This window comes from Delphinapterus leucas, chromosome 18, assembly GCF_059928025.1.
Source record: "Delphinapterus leucas isolate spDelLeu-1000000601 "Yukka" chromosome 18, BTC_Dleu_Yukka2, whole genome shotgun sequence".
Lineage (NCBI taxonomy): Eukaryota > Metazoa > Chordata > Mammalia > Artiodactyla > Monodontidae > Delphinapterus > Delphinapterus leucas.
Genome location: NC_143146.1, coordinates 52291980 through 52308705, shown reverse-complemented (window position 1 = coordinate 52308705; position 16726 = coordinate 52291980).

Sequence of the window (16726 nt, the reverse complement as noted above, 5' to 3'; positions counted from 1 at the left end):
TACTAGAAGTTTACTCTTGTGTAAGCTAAATCCTTCAGGGCTTTAATTTCTAATTTGTAATTATGGGTAAAATAATAATATCTACCTTATAGAGTTATTGTGAAAAGTATATGGCTTAGGGCTTCCCTGATGGTGAAGTGGTTAAGAATCTGCCTGCCAGTGCAGGGGACATGGGTTCGAGCCCTGGTCTCGGAAGATCCCACATGCTGCGGAGCAACTAAGCCCGCGCATCACAACTACTGAGACTGCATGCCACAACTACTGAAGCCCGCGCACATAGAGCCCGCGCTCCACAACAAGGGAAGCCACCACAACGAGAAGCCCGCACACTGCAACAAAGAGTAGCCCCTGCTCTCTGCAACTAGGGAAAGCCTGCATGCAGTAACAGAGACCCAACGCAGCCAAAAATAAATAAATAAAATAAGTTAAAAAACAAACAAACAAAAAACAAAACAAAAAGACCACTACCCAGCTGGAGTGGCAAAAAAAAAAAAAGTCAATGGCTTAATCCCTCTAAAGTATGTACCTAAGTACTGGCATATAGGACTCGGTGAGTTTAGCTATTATTAGGGACTCTGATTAATAATGATTTTATGTGATCATTCTGACTACTAAATGAAGAATAGACTGGGCGAGGGAAAGCAGGGCAGGATGGAAGCAGAGAAATCATTAAGGCAGATAGCAGAGGAGTCCAAGAAAAATCTTACAGGGATTTGGAATAGAGTGGTGTAAGTAGAAATAGTAAAGTAGTCATTTTCATTATTTGGTTCTAGGTATTGCTGTCAAGACTTGTTGAGGAATTTTTCATTGGGTTTGAGATAAAAAAAAGGAATCAAGGATGGCTCTGACATTTTCAGCCTGAGACACTAGGAAAGCTGTTAGGTTTTTAAGGCCATAGGGTTATATGAGATCAGAAAATAAAAAAGAAACAACAACATAAGGATCTGAAAGAAAAAAAAAAAAGAAAAAATCTATATTGTCATTATACACAGATGTTGTAATTTTCTACGTGGGCCTATTCAGACTTTACCGTATGCTATTAGAATTTAAGCACGTGATATGGATTGAAAAAAAAATACTCCATGGAAAAAACTGTTTTTTGCAGGTGAAAATGGATCCCCAAGTATGTCTACACCTTAATACCTTGAACTATGAATATGTTATTTTACATGGCAAAAGAAACTTTGGAGATGTGATTGAAGGCAAAGACATTGAGACAGTGAGATAATTGATGGTTTCAATCTAATCACATGGGCCTTTAAAATCTGGGACTCTTTTCTGTCTAGATCAAGGAATATTGCATTGATGGGGAAAGAGTCTGAGATATGGCAGCATGAGGATTCCATGCCCAGTGCTGGTTCCGAGATGTAGGGGGCTATGTGCAAGGGCTGAAGAGAGGCCTCTCAGAGCTAAGGGTGGTCCCTAACTTTCAGCAAGGAAACTCAGTCTTACAGCTGTGTGGAACTGAATTCTGTCAATACTGGATGAGCAAGGAAGTGGATTCTCCCCTAGAGTTTCCAGAAACGGACGAAGAATGATAACACCTTGATTTTAGCCTACTGAGACCTCTACCACACCTCAGATCCACAGATCTGCAAAATAACTAATTTGTATTATTTTAAGCCAAAAATCTTTTGGCAATTTGTTGCAGCAGCAAGAGAAAATTAACACATATATCATAAAATTCACGCACATTTTTGGACATTTAATGAATTTATAGAGTTGTAACCACAATCCAGTCGTATAGTATTCCCATGACCCTGAAAATATGCCATGTGACTATTTGCCTTCAATTCTGGTTCTGACTCCCAGCTCCAGGCAATCACTGTCTGCTTTCTATCTATATAGATTTGGTCTTTCTGGACATTGCATATGAATTAAATCATGTCATGTGTAGTCCGAATTTTTATTATTACGAATAAATTTGCTGTGATCATAGGTGTTTGTGTGGACAAATGTTCTATTGCAGGTGGATATCTAGGAGTGAAATTGCCAGGACATAGATAAGTTTATGTTCAGCTTTTTAAGAAACAGCTCAAATTGGCTGTACCATTTTACATTCACATTAGCAATATAAGTAGGTTCCGGTTTTTCCACTGTCTTTGCCTGCACTGTTGATTGTTTGTCTTTTTAATTATAGCTGTTCTAGAGGGTGTGAAGTGGTGTCTCATGTGATTTTTTAATTTGTATTCCCCTAATGACTATTAATGCTGAACATCTTTTCGTGTGCTTATTAGCTATTCATATATTTTCTTTGGTGTAATGTCTATTCAGTTTATTTGCCCACTTTTTAATTGGGTTGTCTTTCTTATTATTAAATTATGAGTTCTTTACATATTCTGGATACAAATAGTAGTGGGAAAATTGGATATTCTCATGAAAAGTATGTAGACATATACACAGATAAGTAAGTTAAAATGAATCATATGCCAAATCATAAAAGTTAAATATATGTACGTAATTAACCCTTGAACAATGTGGGGAATTAGGGGCTCAGTTTGACCCTCCATGTGGTCAAAAATTTGCATACTACTTATAGTCATTCCTCTGTATCCACAGTTCCTCTGAACCCTCGGATTTGATCGACCATTGATTGTGTAGTACTGTAGTATTTACTATTGAAAAACTATTCGCACATAAGTGGACCCAGAAGTTCAAACCCCTGATGTTCCAGGGTCAACTGTATGTGTATGTGTGTGTGTGTGTGTGTGTATATATATATATATATATATATTTCTCCCAGAATATGACTTACCTTTTCATTTTCTTAGGGGTGTCTTTTTTGTTTGTTTGTTTGTTTTTTGCAGTACGCGGGCCTCTCACTGTTGTGGCCTCTCCCGTTGCGGAGCACAGGCTTCGGACGCGCAGGCTCAGTGGCCATGGCTCATGGGCCCAGCCTCTCCGCGGCATGTGGGATCTTCCCGGACCGGGGCACGAACCCGTGTCCCCTGCATCGGCAGGCGGACTCTCAACCACTGCGCCACCAGGGAAGCCCAGGGGTGTCTTTTAAAACCAAAAAGGTATTTTTTTTAATAAAGGCCAATTTATATTTATTTATTTTTCTTTTATGTACAACTATTTTGGTGTCATATCTAAAAACACTTGGCCTAAAATCATAAAGTTTTTCTCCTAGATATTATTCTAGAAGTTTTATAATTTTAACCTTTACATTTTTGTGTATGATACATTGGATTTGTTTATATATGATATGAGGTGTCTGAATTAAATTTTTTCACAAGAATATCCAATTTCCCCAGCATTATTTGTCGAAAAGACTATCCTTTCCCCCACTAAATTGTCTTAGCACCTTTGCGGAAAATCAGTTGAACATAAACACTGGGGTTTATTTCTGAACAGCATTCTAATAATCTATTCTATTGATCTATATATCTGTCCTTCTACCAGAACCATAGTGCCGTGATTACTGTAGATTTATAGTAAGCTTTGTCACTGTTCTTTTTCACAATAGTTTTGGATATCATTGGTCCTTTTCATTCTCATTTAAATGTTAGGATAAGCTTGTCAATTTTTGCAAAAACACATCTGCTGGGTTTTGATAGGGATTATGTTGAACCTGTACTTAAAACTGTGGAAAGTTGCCGACTTTACAATATTGATATTTCCAATGCATGAACATGGAACGTTTCCCCATTTAGCTTAGATCTTTTAGATTTTCTTTCAGCAATGTTTTGTTGTTTTAAAGAATAGGTCTTGAATTTTTTGATAAATTCATTCTCAAATATTTTATTCTTTTTGATTCTACTCTAAGTGAAACTGTGTTTCTTAATTTCATTTTCAGAAGTTATGCATCCTTACAAAAGGGATGTTTGACAATCAGGGGGCCAGTTGGAAGAGTATAAGGCTTTCTGTGAAGCATTTGATGGTATATTTGGAAGGATATGCTGAATTAGATTTTAAAATACTTTGCATTTAAATTCTGATCTATACAGAAAATGACCTATACAGTGGGGAGGAGAAAATAAACCTAGAATGAAGAAAATTGGGAAATGGAGATCTTTGCAAAAAGTGAAAAATTAGACAAGGGTGACTTGAGAAGGGCCTGGACAAAACAGTGATAGGGACAAATATGATTTTCAGCTTGGGGTGTACATCAACCTTATGCCTAGTGAGCCAAAAAAAAGATCTGCCTTTCAGAGCCCATCACCAGTCTGGCCTATTTGAGGGGTGGAGGAGCACTCACATAAGTAAAAAGATTTGTTAAAAAATAATAATAATAATTGGCCTGAGAAAACAATGTATTTCATTTTAAGCAATATTTTTGACAATCATTTATATACTTCATTCTTAACTGTATCATTTTAAGAAGTGCTTTCTGTACTTTATTTACTACGTAGAAATTTGCAAAGTCTTGGTTTATAGCTTTACAGTGAAGCAAAAAAGTAATAGATAAAAATCCAACTATTCATTGGCTTTTAAGGAGAAAATATGTTTGTTTTGTTTTGGTTTGGTTTTTTTGGCTGCACCACATGGCATGTGGGATCTTAGTTTCCCACCAGAGACTGAACCCACTCCCCCTGCATTGGAAGCACGGAGTCTTAACCACTGGAACTATTCACTGCCTTTTGTTGAACATTCCCCAAATTGTAAATAGTTGTGGTGAGCACTAAATGAGGTAATATCTAGTACAGTACAAAAAACTGGCAAAAGAAAAAGTTGTCACTCAATAAATGTTTGTTTTCTGTTCCTTCCCCTTATCATTTATATTCAGTATTTATTGTAAGTAAAATTATGCTTGACATTCAGAAAAAGGTGTTTCCTCTAATTTTTTTTTTTATATTATGAAGGCAAAATTAAGGTTAAAAAATATCAACAGAAATTTCACAGCACACATCCTACAAGAAAGACAGGAAAATGAGTCTGCAATTAGATAAAACTGCATGCTTTTCAAAGAATTGTATTATGAAATATTCAAGATTATGTTCATTAGGGAGGATGTAAACTCAAAGACATACCTTTTTACAGAGCTTTTGACAGTAACTAACCATTAGAGAAACATTAAACGAAACATTGAAAGGGAAAAGCAATTCAAGAAATGGACCAATTTGAACAGCTCAAAGTACTGCTTTAGATGGCACACTTAGAGAACAAAAGACAAAAGAGAAGCAGAGAGAAAAAATCATTTAAAGACCAAGTGGCCATTGTCCATTGATTGAGAGGTCACACTTTAAATCATTTTGACAGCTGAAAAGGAAGAATATAGTTTTCCCAAAAGGTAGTTTAAACACTTTTTTTGAAAATAATATAACGAAAAGAACACCAGAGCTGACCCAGAAATAACCGAGAGATTTAATTGCAGATTATATGATCAACATAGGACTAAGTCCAGATAAACAATATTTAAAAATTGGATGCAGAATAGATAAAGGGAACAATTCACTCACTTGGAATTTTCTGGCATCGTTCGAAACTCTATCTCCCTCTAGCAATATTCTACCCTTCCATTTAGTTTAAGTATAATCTCATTTTTTCCAGCATGATCTGGGTTTATGACAGCTTCCATTTTTTCTTAGCAGAGGTATTTATTAGATTTATTGCTTATGAAAAATTCTGTCAAGATTTAGGCGGTGAAAACAATAGCAACAGCAAAACACACTTTGAGCCGTTTTCATGCTTCATTTTATAAGTCCTAAATATGTGCATATTATCCACCAAATTTGCTGTATATTCTATAAAATATATTCAAGGTGAATCAATAAAATGAAGTATGATTTGCTTTGCATCTCACAGACTTGTGATCAAATAGGGTTGGCATTCGTATTATAGCTTGGGAGATTTTCTTTCTTGATTTTATTTCGAAATGTTCAGTGATCCTGCCAGCTGGGCTTATGCCACATACACAATGATAAATCTGGAGAAATGAAGGAATTATCAGGATGATTCATGCAAATACCCTATTTTCATCTGAATTATATGAATGTCAGTAAGCATGATTTAATGGTTGGGTTCTCAGGTTTAGAGTTAAACATACCTGGACCTGAATTCAGTTTATGCCACTTAAACTCATTAATGTTCTATTCCCCTTTATATACTGGAATAATAATAAAATTGATATATTAAAATTGATATAATAATAATAATTTCTATGAAGATTAAATGGGATGATGCATTGAAAGTCATTAGCATACTACCAGAAACAGTAGTTATTCAGCAAATGAAAGTAATACAGTAGTCGTAGTAATAATAGTAGATATGATAGTAGTAGTAGTAGTAACAGTGGGATTACTAGTCATAGCAGTTGTATTTTCATATTTGGCTTGAATTATCAAATATTTTTAAAATTTTACTTTAATTCTTGAACCCCAGGCTGAGTAAACTAATAAATGAGAATCTTTATATGTGAAAAGCAGAAGGAGAGTAAGTCATAATAAAAATGACCCCAACTTAACAATGCTTTTAAACAATGATTGATATTATACATGTACTCTCTCTTAACTCCAAAACAACCCCCAAGGAAGGAACATTAGTGGAACTCTAGTTATAAGTTGCTAATGCATCTGTAACTGGTTTCATTTTATAAAAGGGATGGTTCATCTTACAATTGAAACCATGGGATAGAAGTGACGTCAGAACGTCTCTGGATTACATGTTGTCTCTATTCTTTGCTATTGCAGATGTGCTTCTCTTAAAGGTATGCCCATAGTCACTCTGGTTCAAAGTCTTGCAGATCCCTGATCAAAGGGAAAAGGGACCTGGTCTCCTTCATGTCTAGTTTGAATACAAGAGCAGAGGACATCCACTTGGTTCAGCTGGGGTAATGCCCTTATCCTCTAGCAACAATCACTCTTGGAGACTGGAAGTAGAGTGGGAGTTAATTATGGAAGCAGGGTTGAGAGTTGATTAGCCTAGCTTATGGATATGACCTTCCTGTGTCCAGGATGGGATCTGTAATGTCAAGAATGCAGGAAAGATTGCAAGGCACCAAGAAAGTTAACAACTACAGCATATAATCAGAGCTCCTTATTTAAAGGTAGGAAATTAGGGTTCTGAGACAGTGAATATAATAACCCTCAGAGTTATAGTGGAAATTCAAATCTGTGTCTCTTTCACTGCAAACCACGTAGTCTGTCCACTGTCCCATACTGCTCTCATAGTTCCACAGATAATATTTATATAACAAATTCAAGTAGTAGGCATTGAATATCAGGTCAGGGAATCCATACTGTGTTCTGCAATGTAAGTGCTAAATAATCCCAATTCTCTCGATAATTGGCAAACCTTCACTTAGTGCTAAAAAAATTTTACTAAAGCATCATTAACTCCACACAAATTGATGTGTTTTCCTAAATATCCCAGATGATATTCATTCAGCACACAGCCCAATTGCTATTTGTCATTCAGTTGATCAATTTTCAACAGCATGCTTAGCAGACCTTGTCATTAGTAATGTCTTCCCCAGATCTAGAGAATGTTTGCATTTTCTTTCCATTTTCCAGAAGATCTCATGGAGCCCCTGAGGTGGATATATATACATTTTAAAACATAGATTAATCGTGATTTTCTGCTACCTCAGCATTTTTTACCATGATTAAATAATAAGTACAGATTATCTTTTGAACTATTTTAGAGATCCTTAAAGTGTCCAGATGCATGCAAAAGAAAATTGTTTAATTCACTGGATTGTAAGACCTAAGGTCCATAATGCTGAAGAGTCTGGGAATATTGATTCAATTCATACCTTCTTTACTGTTGTTTTTTTTTATCCTCTGAAGTCATTGATTTAATCAGTTTTATTCCACACACACCTACCCCGAATTTAACCTCGTTATTTGGTTTTGATATGAACTCCAAAACCATGCTCTTTTCCCAAATGCTTCTTGACATATTACAACCAACTAACACAGTAATACATAGTCTATTATGCTTTGTGGCATGATCAATAATATAAATAAAATGTGCTTTGATGTAATTTGCTTTTTGAAATGTTAGTGGTTACAGTTTATTAAGCTATTTATAAGGTAAGATTAAGTTGTGCTCTAATTACCTGCCTTTTCCTCCTGTGTGTACCATAATATTCTTTATTGTTTCTACTGTCTCAATAGGTGAACAATGATTCCTTTTGTTTTATGAATTTGTATTTTATTGTACAGACTAGTGTGACCATCACACTTTGGCTTAATTGCAAGCCTGCCTAAAAATGTATTTACTCTGTTTTCCAAGTAGATAAGAAGTTCAAATTTTGCATTATGCAAAAAAAGTTCCATTTTTAAAGGAACTAAAAAGTTAATGTTAGTGTAATCCTAAATAAATGAAGCAATGGTGAAGAGAACTGCAGAGCAAATATGAAATTTATTAATGGCCTTCCAACAGCTTGCCTTTCAGATTATTAGGAATTCATTAAACAATGGTTGAGCAGCACTGACAATTAAATTACTCTCCTATGAGGTATCTGGCCATATTATGAATATTGCATACTACATAGCTCACATTTCTAAAGGGATGTAGACAGCAAATTGGATTTCAGATAATTAACATGTGGCTTGAATTCAGTCTCTAGACACCTCCCACTCTGTTTCCAAGCAAAAATAATTGGGATGTAACTGTATAAAGAAAGTTAACATTAAAAATGTTAAAGAAAAAAATATGTAGAACTTATGGCTGCATTAGAAGGCACCTTCCACAGTTAGAAAGTTGAGAGGCAGAAATAGTAATAGTGAATAACCTGATAGAATTGAAAATATTTTGCATAAATCAGGCCTTTTAAAGCTTGCCTGTATGAGGCACTCTTCTTTTTCCCACAGATTACCAAGCAATTGGTAGATGTCACACTGTTAAATGTGTCACAGCTGGGACTGAAACCTATAGAGTTTGAATTTATTACCACTGCTCTATAGACCTTTTAAGACACATAGAGAAGCATCATCCACAGTCTAACAGCTGGACTATTTTTTAATATTATGTTTAGTGTCTGTGTATCTCCACAATGAGGAGATTCTACTAAGAATATGTGTAAAAACTAAAACCCAAAAAAGGCTTACAATAAGTTTTCCTGTGAAGCTGTCTTATTCACTCTTTGGGTGGAGCCCATAAGAAGTTGGGAAAATGAGAGAAAGAAATGCAGAAGACAGGCCTGAATATGGAGCAGAAGTTATGGAGAACAAAGTTGGAGTCTGTCTTTCCTGTGGTGGGCTTCTGTTAACTACTTTTTGAAATGCACTTTTGAATTTTAGAATAGCTTTAGATTTACATAAAAATTGTGAAGAGAGTACATACCCCACATTCAATGTCCCCTATGATTAATATGTTATTATTAATTAATAAGTTAAGTGTTAATATTATTAACATTTATCACAATTAACCAATTAATAAACTACTATTGATGCACTACGATTAACTAAAGGTCATTCCTTACCTAATGTCCTATCTCTGTTCCAGGATCCCACCTAGGACACCATATGATGTTTAGTTTCTATGTGGTTTAGGATCCTCTTGGCTGTGAAAGTTTCTCAGACTTTCCTTATTTTGATGACACTGACAATTTTGAGAGTACTGGTCAGGTATTTTGTAAAAATCCTTCTATTGTGACTTGTCTTATGTTTTACTCATGATTAGACTAGGGTTATAGGTTTGGGGGGAGGAAGACCACAGAGATAAAGTACCATTTCCATCACATATCACGAGGGCACATAATCATCATGATCTATGACTTGGGGTCATTCTCGCTCACCTGGCTGAGGTAGTATTTGTCAGGTTTCTCCATTGCAGTTACTTCTCCCTACCCCCTACCTCCATGCTGGACACTTTGGGAGGACGTCACTGTGGTCTTTCTGTTGGCTCCTGTGTGCCTCTGACATCCTTTCATCACAATGGGGTTTTTTGAGTATTTCAAGTTTCTTCAGGTACATTTCGTATAGTTGATGCCCCATCAATTAACTTTTAATGTCACTGCATTGTTATATAGTGTACACATTTTAAAAAGCTGATTTATTGAATATAATTGATATAAAGTGCACATAATTAAAATGTAAAATTTGCTAAGTTTTGAAATGTGTATACAGCTAGGAAAGCATCCCCACAATCAAGATAGTGAACACACCATCATGCCCCAAACTTGTCTCACGTGCCTTTGCGATCCTTCACTCTTGCCTTTTCCTCTCTTCTCCTTCCCTGTCCCCAGACAAATACCAGTCTGCTTCCTGTCACTAGGAATGGTAATGAATTCTCTAAACCTTCTTTAAAAATTGGACTGTTTATTGTATATTCATTTTCAATAGCTTCTTTCACTTGGCATAATTATTTTGAGTTTCATCCATGTGTTATATGTATAAATAGTTAATCCCTTCTTATTGTTCAGTAGGATTCCATTATATATGCTGTTAATTTGTATATAAAATATATAATATAAATGTATATATAAAAAATATATAGTATATACATATCAATTTTTTTTTCCATTTACCTGTCCATGGACATTAGGGTTGGTTCCCTATTTTAGTTTTTACAAATAAAGCTCTTCTGAATATTTGTGTACTCATACATTTCTCATGTGTGAGATGGGAATGGCTACTTTATATGATTGGACTATGTTTAACTTTTAAGAAACTGATGAATTGTTCTTCAAAGTAGTGGTACCTGGACTTCCCTGGCAGTCCAGTGGTTAGGACTCCAGGCTTTCACTGCAGGGGGCATGGGTTGGATCCCTGGTCAGGGAACTAAGATCCCACAAGCTGCATGGTGTGGCCAAAGGAAAAACAACAACAACAAAGTAATATTACCATTTTTAATTTCTAGCAATAGTGATGGAAAGTTCCAGCTTATCCAATTGCTCATCAACACTTGGTTTGTTGTCATTTTTTGTTTTCAACATTCTAATACATGTGCAGTGTTATCTCATCGTGGTTGAATTTGTATTTCCAAAGAAAAATGTCGTTGAGTATCCTTTCATGTGCTTATTTTTCATCTGAACACTTCTTTGATACAGTGTTTGAACTTAAATTGTGCTCTGTGCTTTCTTTTTATTGTGTTGAAAGTTCTTTTTATATTCTGGATGCAAGCCATTTATCAGATATTGATTTGTAAATATATCCCAGCTTTGTGACTTATTTTTTCACTTCTTAATAATGACATGTAAAAATCAGAGCATCAAAGACCAGTGATCACAGAGCACAGTAACAAATATAATAATATTGAAAATATTCAAAATGTTGCAAGAATTACCAGAATGTGACACAGAGATACAAAGTGAGCAAATGCTGTTGGAAAAAATGATGCCTATAGACTTGCTGGATGGAGGGTTGCCACAAACCTCCAATTCATAAAAGTACAATGTCTGGGAAGCACAATACAGTGAAGCAAAATAAAACAAATTATGACTGTACTTAATTTTATGCAGTCAAAATTTAATCGATAAAAGAAGAATGTTAAAGTGCAATCTCTCTCCAATGCTATTTTAGTTCAATAATGTATTTCTAACTTGTCTTATACCCCAAACATTTGCTATCAGTATTACTACTGTATTTCTAGCCAATACTGATTTAAATTTATCCAAGCCTTCTGATCACTACTTCTTATATTTCATTCCATCCCTCAAGGTTTAATTTTGTACATTCCTAAAGTATGTATTATTTTATCTCCTACATTGAGGGACTGGTAAAGATAAAGATTAAATCTTTGTTTTAAAATATCTGTACTTAACCTACACTATTAAATGTTTTTAAAGTTTTAGCTGGTTGCTATTTTCTTGTGTTACAGTATCATCCAGTTTCTGTTGTTTCTGTGAATAGCTAGGTAGCAGTGTGATTATTGATTATTACAGGTAAGTTTTCTTTTTGTTTGCTTTTAGGAATTCACTTTTACGTGCATTGTTTTGCCTAATTGTGTGTTATTTGGCCTTCATAGTGCTGACATTGTGTCCTAATTTTGAAGGATGTATGCCTTTTTTCAATTCAGGAAAATTTTTTCTATCAGTTTCTCTTTTGGTATTGCCTCTCCCCCATGTTTATTAAAAAAAGAAAAAGTATACAAGGTATGGTATTTCCATCAAGATAAATAGGTCAACAGAACAAAATAAAGAGCCTGGAAATATACCCTCATTTTCTCACCTTTCATTATTCAAATATTGTCATACATAATTATCCTCAATTTTTCCTTTATTTCTCTTAACCTCCCTTTTATATTTTCCATATCTCTCCTTTATATGGCATTATTTACAATATCCTCAAACTGATTCTGTCAATTGTATCTAATATATAATCTATATAAAGGTAGATTCAAATCAGGAGAATTTAGAATGGCTCAACTAAAAAAACTTAAAGCCTGTAAGTTTAAGGTTATTGCTCTCTAGAGATATACCTGATTTTTCGTTTAAAACCTGTTCATCCTAGATATAATTCTCATAATGTTAATGGCCCCTAATTTTGTACTTTCAATTGCAGTAAACCGAATAGAGAAACAAAGAAAAATCACAGATGGCTAGATGTAAAGATTAAAGCAGATGTTACCCTACAGGGGAAGAAAATTGTTGAAATATTTTAATCACATTAATGTTATTATCAAATTTCTATTTCAGAAAGTTAACATATTTTTCAATGAAAATGTGAACATAAGTTAGAAAACTATTGTAATAGTATATTTATCACATGTATATGATGTCTTCTTTCTACCGTGAACTTCTCAAAGGTAGATTCAGTGTCACATATATATATATATATATATATATATATATATATATATATGTATGTATCTCCTCCAGAATCTTAATCCAGTGACTGTTACACGATAGTTATTCTCTAAGTGGTAGTTGAATTGAACTAAAAATAGTAAAATGACAGGTTTTGGGGCCCAATCTTTAGAAGATGTGATAAAAATATCATAAGGTTCCAATTTCTCATACATGCTTCATGCATATCTTTTAATACTAAAACCTAATAAAATTGCTATCTATAGTAAATAAATGACTGCATATTGATAGTTTCTTCATAAAAATTAGGAGGTTTACATAGATATTGGGTTCTACTATTAGGATATTAAACTGTCAAGAATGAATAGTAACATGTATTTACTGATTATAATGTCATAGGTGACTGAACTCTATATTTTTCTACTAGTAAGATATAAGACAATTATATTTATTAAATATGGTCTACAAAGTGTGGTATTTCCATCTAGAGAAATATATCAATGGAACAAAATAAAGAACCTAGAAATAGACCCTCAAATAGAGTCAACTGATTTTTGACAAAGGTGGAGAAAGGATAGTCTTTTTCGCAAATGGTGATTAAATCATTGAATATATATATGCAAAAAACCCCAAAACTTTGAACCATATTTTTCACTGGAAGTTAATGCAAAATGGATCAGAAACCTAAATGTTAAATCTAAAATGGTAAACTTCTGGAAGAAAACAAATCAGGACATCTTTGTGACACTGGATTGAAAATTTAAGACAGAGCAAAAAACCACAAACCATAAAATAAAACCACTGATAAATTAGACTTCACCAAAATGAAAGTAAATACAGGCATACCTTGTTTCATTATGCTTCACTTTACTGTGCTTCACAGATACCACATATTTTGAATTAAAGTTTGTGGCAACCCTACATCCAACAAGTCTATTGGTACGATTTTTCCAACATTTACTTAGTTTATGTCTCTGTGTCACATTTTGGTAATTCTGACAATATTCTAAATTTTTCATTGTTATTATATTTGTTACGGTCTGTGATCAGTGATCTTTGATAGTACTATTGTAATGGTTTTGTGATGCCACAAACTGAGCTCATTTAAAATGGCAAATTTAACTGATAAATATTGTGTGTGTTCTGACTGCTCCCCCACCATCCCTTCCCTGTCTCTCTCCCTCTCCTCAGGCTTCCTTATTCCCTAAGACACAGCAAAATTGAAATTGGGACAATTGATATCCCTACAAGGGCCTCTAAGTGATAGGAAAAGTCATGTCTCTCACTTTAAATCAAAAGCTAGAAATAAGTTTAGTCAAGAAGGCATGTCAAAAACTGAGATAGGTCAAAAGCTGGATCTCTTGAACCAAATAGTTAGCCAAGTTGTGAATGCAAAGGAAAAGTTCTTGAAGGAAATTAAAAGCTTTACTCCAGTGAACACATAAATGATAAGGAAACAAAACAGACTTATTGCTGAAGTAGATAAATCTTTAGTGGTCTGGAGAGAAGATCAAGCCAGCCACAACATTCCCTTAAACCAAAGCATAATACAGAGCAAGACCCTAACTATCTTCAGTTATATGAAGGGTGAGAGAGGTGAGGAAGCTGTAGAAGAAAAGTTTGAAGCTAGCAGAGATTGGTTCATGATGATTAAGGAAATAAGTCATATCCATAACATAAAAGTGTAAGGAGAAGCAGCAAGTGCTGATGTAGAAGTTGCAGCAAGTTATCCAGAATATCTAGTTAAGATAATGAATGAAGGTGGCTATACTAAACAACAGATTTTTCAACATAGATGAAACCCCCTTCTATTGATAAAAGGTGCTAACTAGAACTTTCATAGCTAGAGAGGAGAAGTCAATGCTTGGCTTTAAAGCTTCAAAGGACAGGTTCTCTCTTGTTAGAAGCTAACGTAGCTGGTGACTTGAAGTTGAAGTCAATGCTCGTTTACCATTCCAAAAATGCTAGGTCCTTAAGAATTGTGCTAAATATGCTCTGCTTGTGCTCTATCAATGGAACAACAGAGCCTGGATGACAGCACTTCTCTTTATATCATGGTTGGCTGTATATTTTAAGCCTATCTGTTGAGACCTACTGCTAAGACAAAAAAAATCAAAATATCACCCCAATTGTGCTCATTGACAATGTACCTGGTTCCTCAAGAGCTCTGATGAAGATGGACAATGAAATTAATGTTTTTTTTTTATGACTTCTTACACAACACTCTTTCTGCAGCCCATGGAGCAAGTTATAATTTCAACTTTCAAGTCTTATTATTTAAGAGACACATTTCATAAGGCTATAACTGCCATAGATAGTGATTCCTCTGATGAATTTGGGTAAATTGAAAACCATCTAGAAAGGATTCACCATCCTAGATACCACTAAGAACATACATAATTCATAGGAAGAGGTCAAAATATCAAAATTAACAAGAGTTTGGAAGAAGTTGATTCCAAACCTCATAGAGGACTTTGAGGGGTTCAAGACTTCAGTGGAGGAAGTAAATACAAACACGGTAGAATTAGCAAGATAACTAGGATTAGAAACAGAGCCTGAAAATATGACTAAAGTGCTGCAATTTCAGTATAAAACTTTCACAGATGAGGAAGTGCTTCTTATGGATGCACAAAGAAATTGTTTTTCTTGAGATGGAATCTACCCATGGTGAAGATGTGAAAATTATGAAATGACAACAAAGGATTTAGAATATTACAGAAACTTAGTTGATAAAGCAGTGGCAGGGTTTGAAAAGATTGACTAAATCCTTACAGATACTTCTTTGAGGAACTCTCTGCTCTTCTCACTTTTGTTCCTTAAGGAAAGCTATTCTCCCAGAACACTCTTCACCGTCATCCTACACCTTCTTTCCAGCCTAATTGATCAACACTTCAGTTCTTATTTTAATTATCATAGGCTATGACATTTTAGCCTATGACATTTTCTTGGTCTATGACTTTGCTTAAGACCTTGAACTTCTCTTTCATCAGCTTTGTCACAGTTTCCTAAAATGACTTTCCTTCCTCCCATAGAACTCTGAAAGGGCTGTGATGTAAAGGAAAATGTGCTGGATTTCCTGCATCCCCAGACCCAGGCTACAGGATAAATAAATGAGAGTAGAGTTCTGCGGGTTGAAAGAAAACTTTCCTCTTACTTACAGTATTTAAAAAAAATGTTTTTTAGTAGTAATATATTCTTTAGGTACCCTTCATGTTTCTTTGAGTTAATTTGTTCAATATTCTTTCAGCAGGTACTTATTGATCACTGCAGTGTTCCAGGTACCACGATCAGTGTTGGGTTTTCAGTGGTGAATAAGATAAACATGGCTCCTTTGCTGATAATGCTTCTTAGAATTTATTTTTTTTTAAAAGGGCACATATCCTTAACAGCTTACATTTGGAGAGGAAAGCCATTAAATTAAGTAATGTGTTTTGATTCAGCAAACCAACAGCAGTGTTTACCTCCTTGACAAGAACTATGGCTGAAAGTAATGTAGATGAATGAGACTCAGTTCCTGCCCTGAGGGACTTATAATCTAACAGCAAATGTTGACTACAGAGCTCAAGTGAATGAATTGTAGTGTGATTGTGTGGCTTGAGTCTGTAGGAGCACAGAGAAGTGAGCAATGTTAGGTATTGGAAGCTTTGGAAGAATTCACATGGAAAGTTACATGTTATCTAGGGCTTGAGTCTGGAACTGATTTGCTAAGTGTGATCTCTTCAGGACACTCTCAGTGAAAGATGGAAGGAATCAAGGCCAGTGGTAGACACCTTCACTGACTTTTCAGAATTATTAGCCAGCCTTAACATCCATTAAACATTTAAGGAGCAGCATAATATTATGTAAAATTTGTCGATGCCTAGCATGTAGTGACAGTTGCTATGGGAATGTGACTCCCTTATAATTGGGATTGTAGGTGAAGCTATTTCTCTATTTTAGTCCTTTTATCAAGTGGCATAAGAGTTAGAGTGGTCAATACACAGCTCACAAAAATAATTGCCTCTTCTATAACTTAGTAAAAAACATGAAATTTTAATTTTTTTAAATCTCCTTCAAAACAACTACTCTGTTATATCCTTCCATTAATTG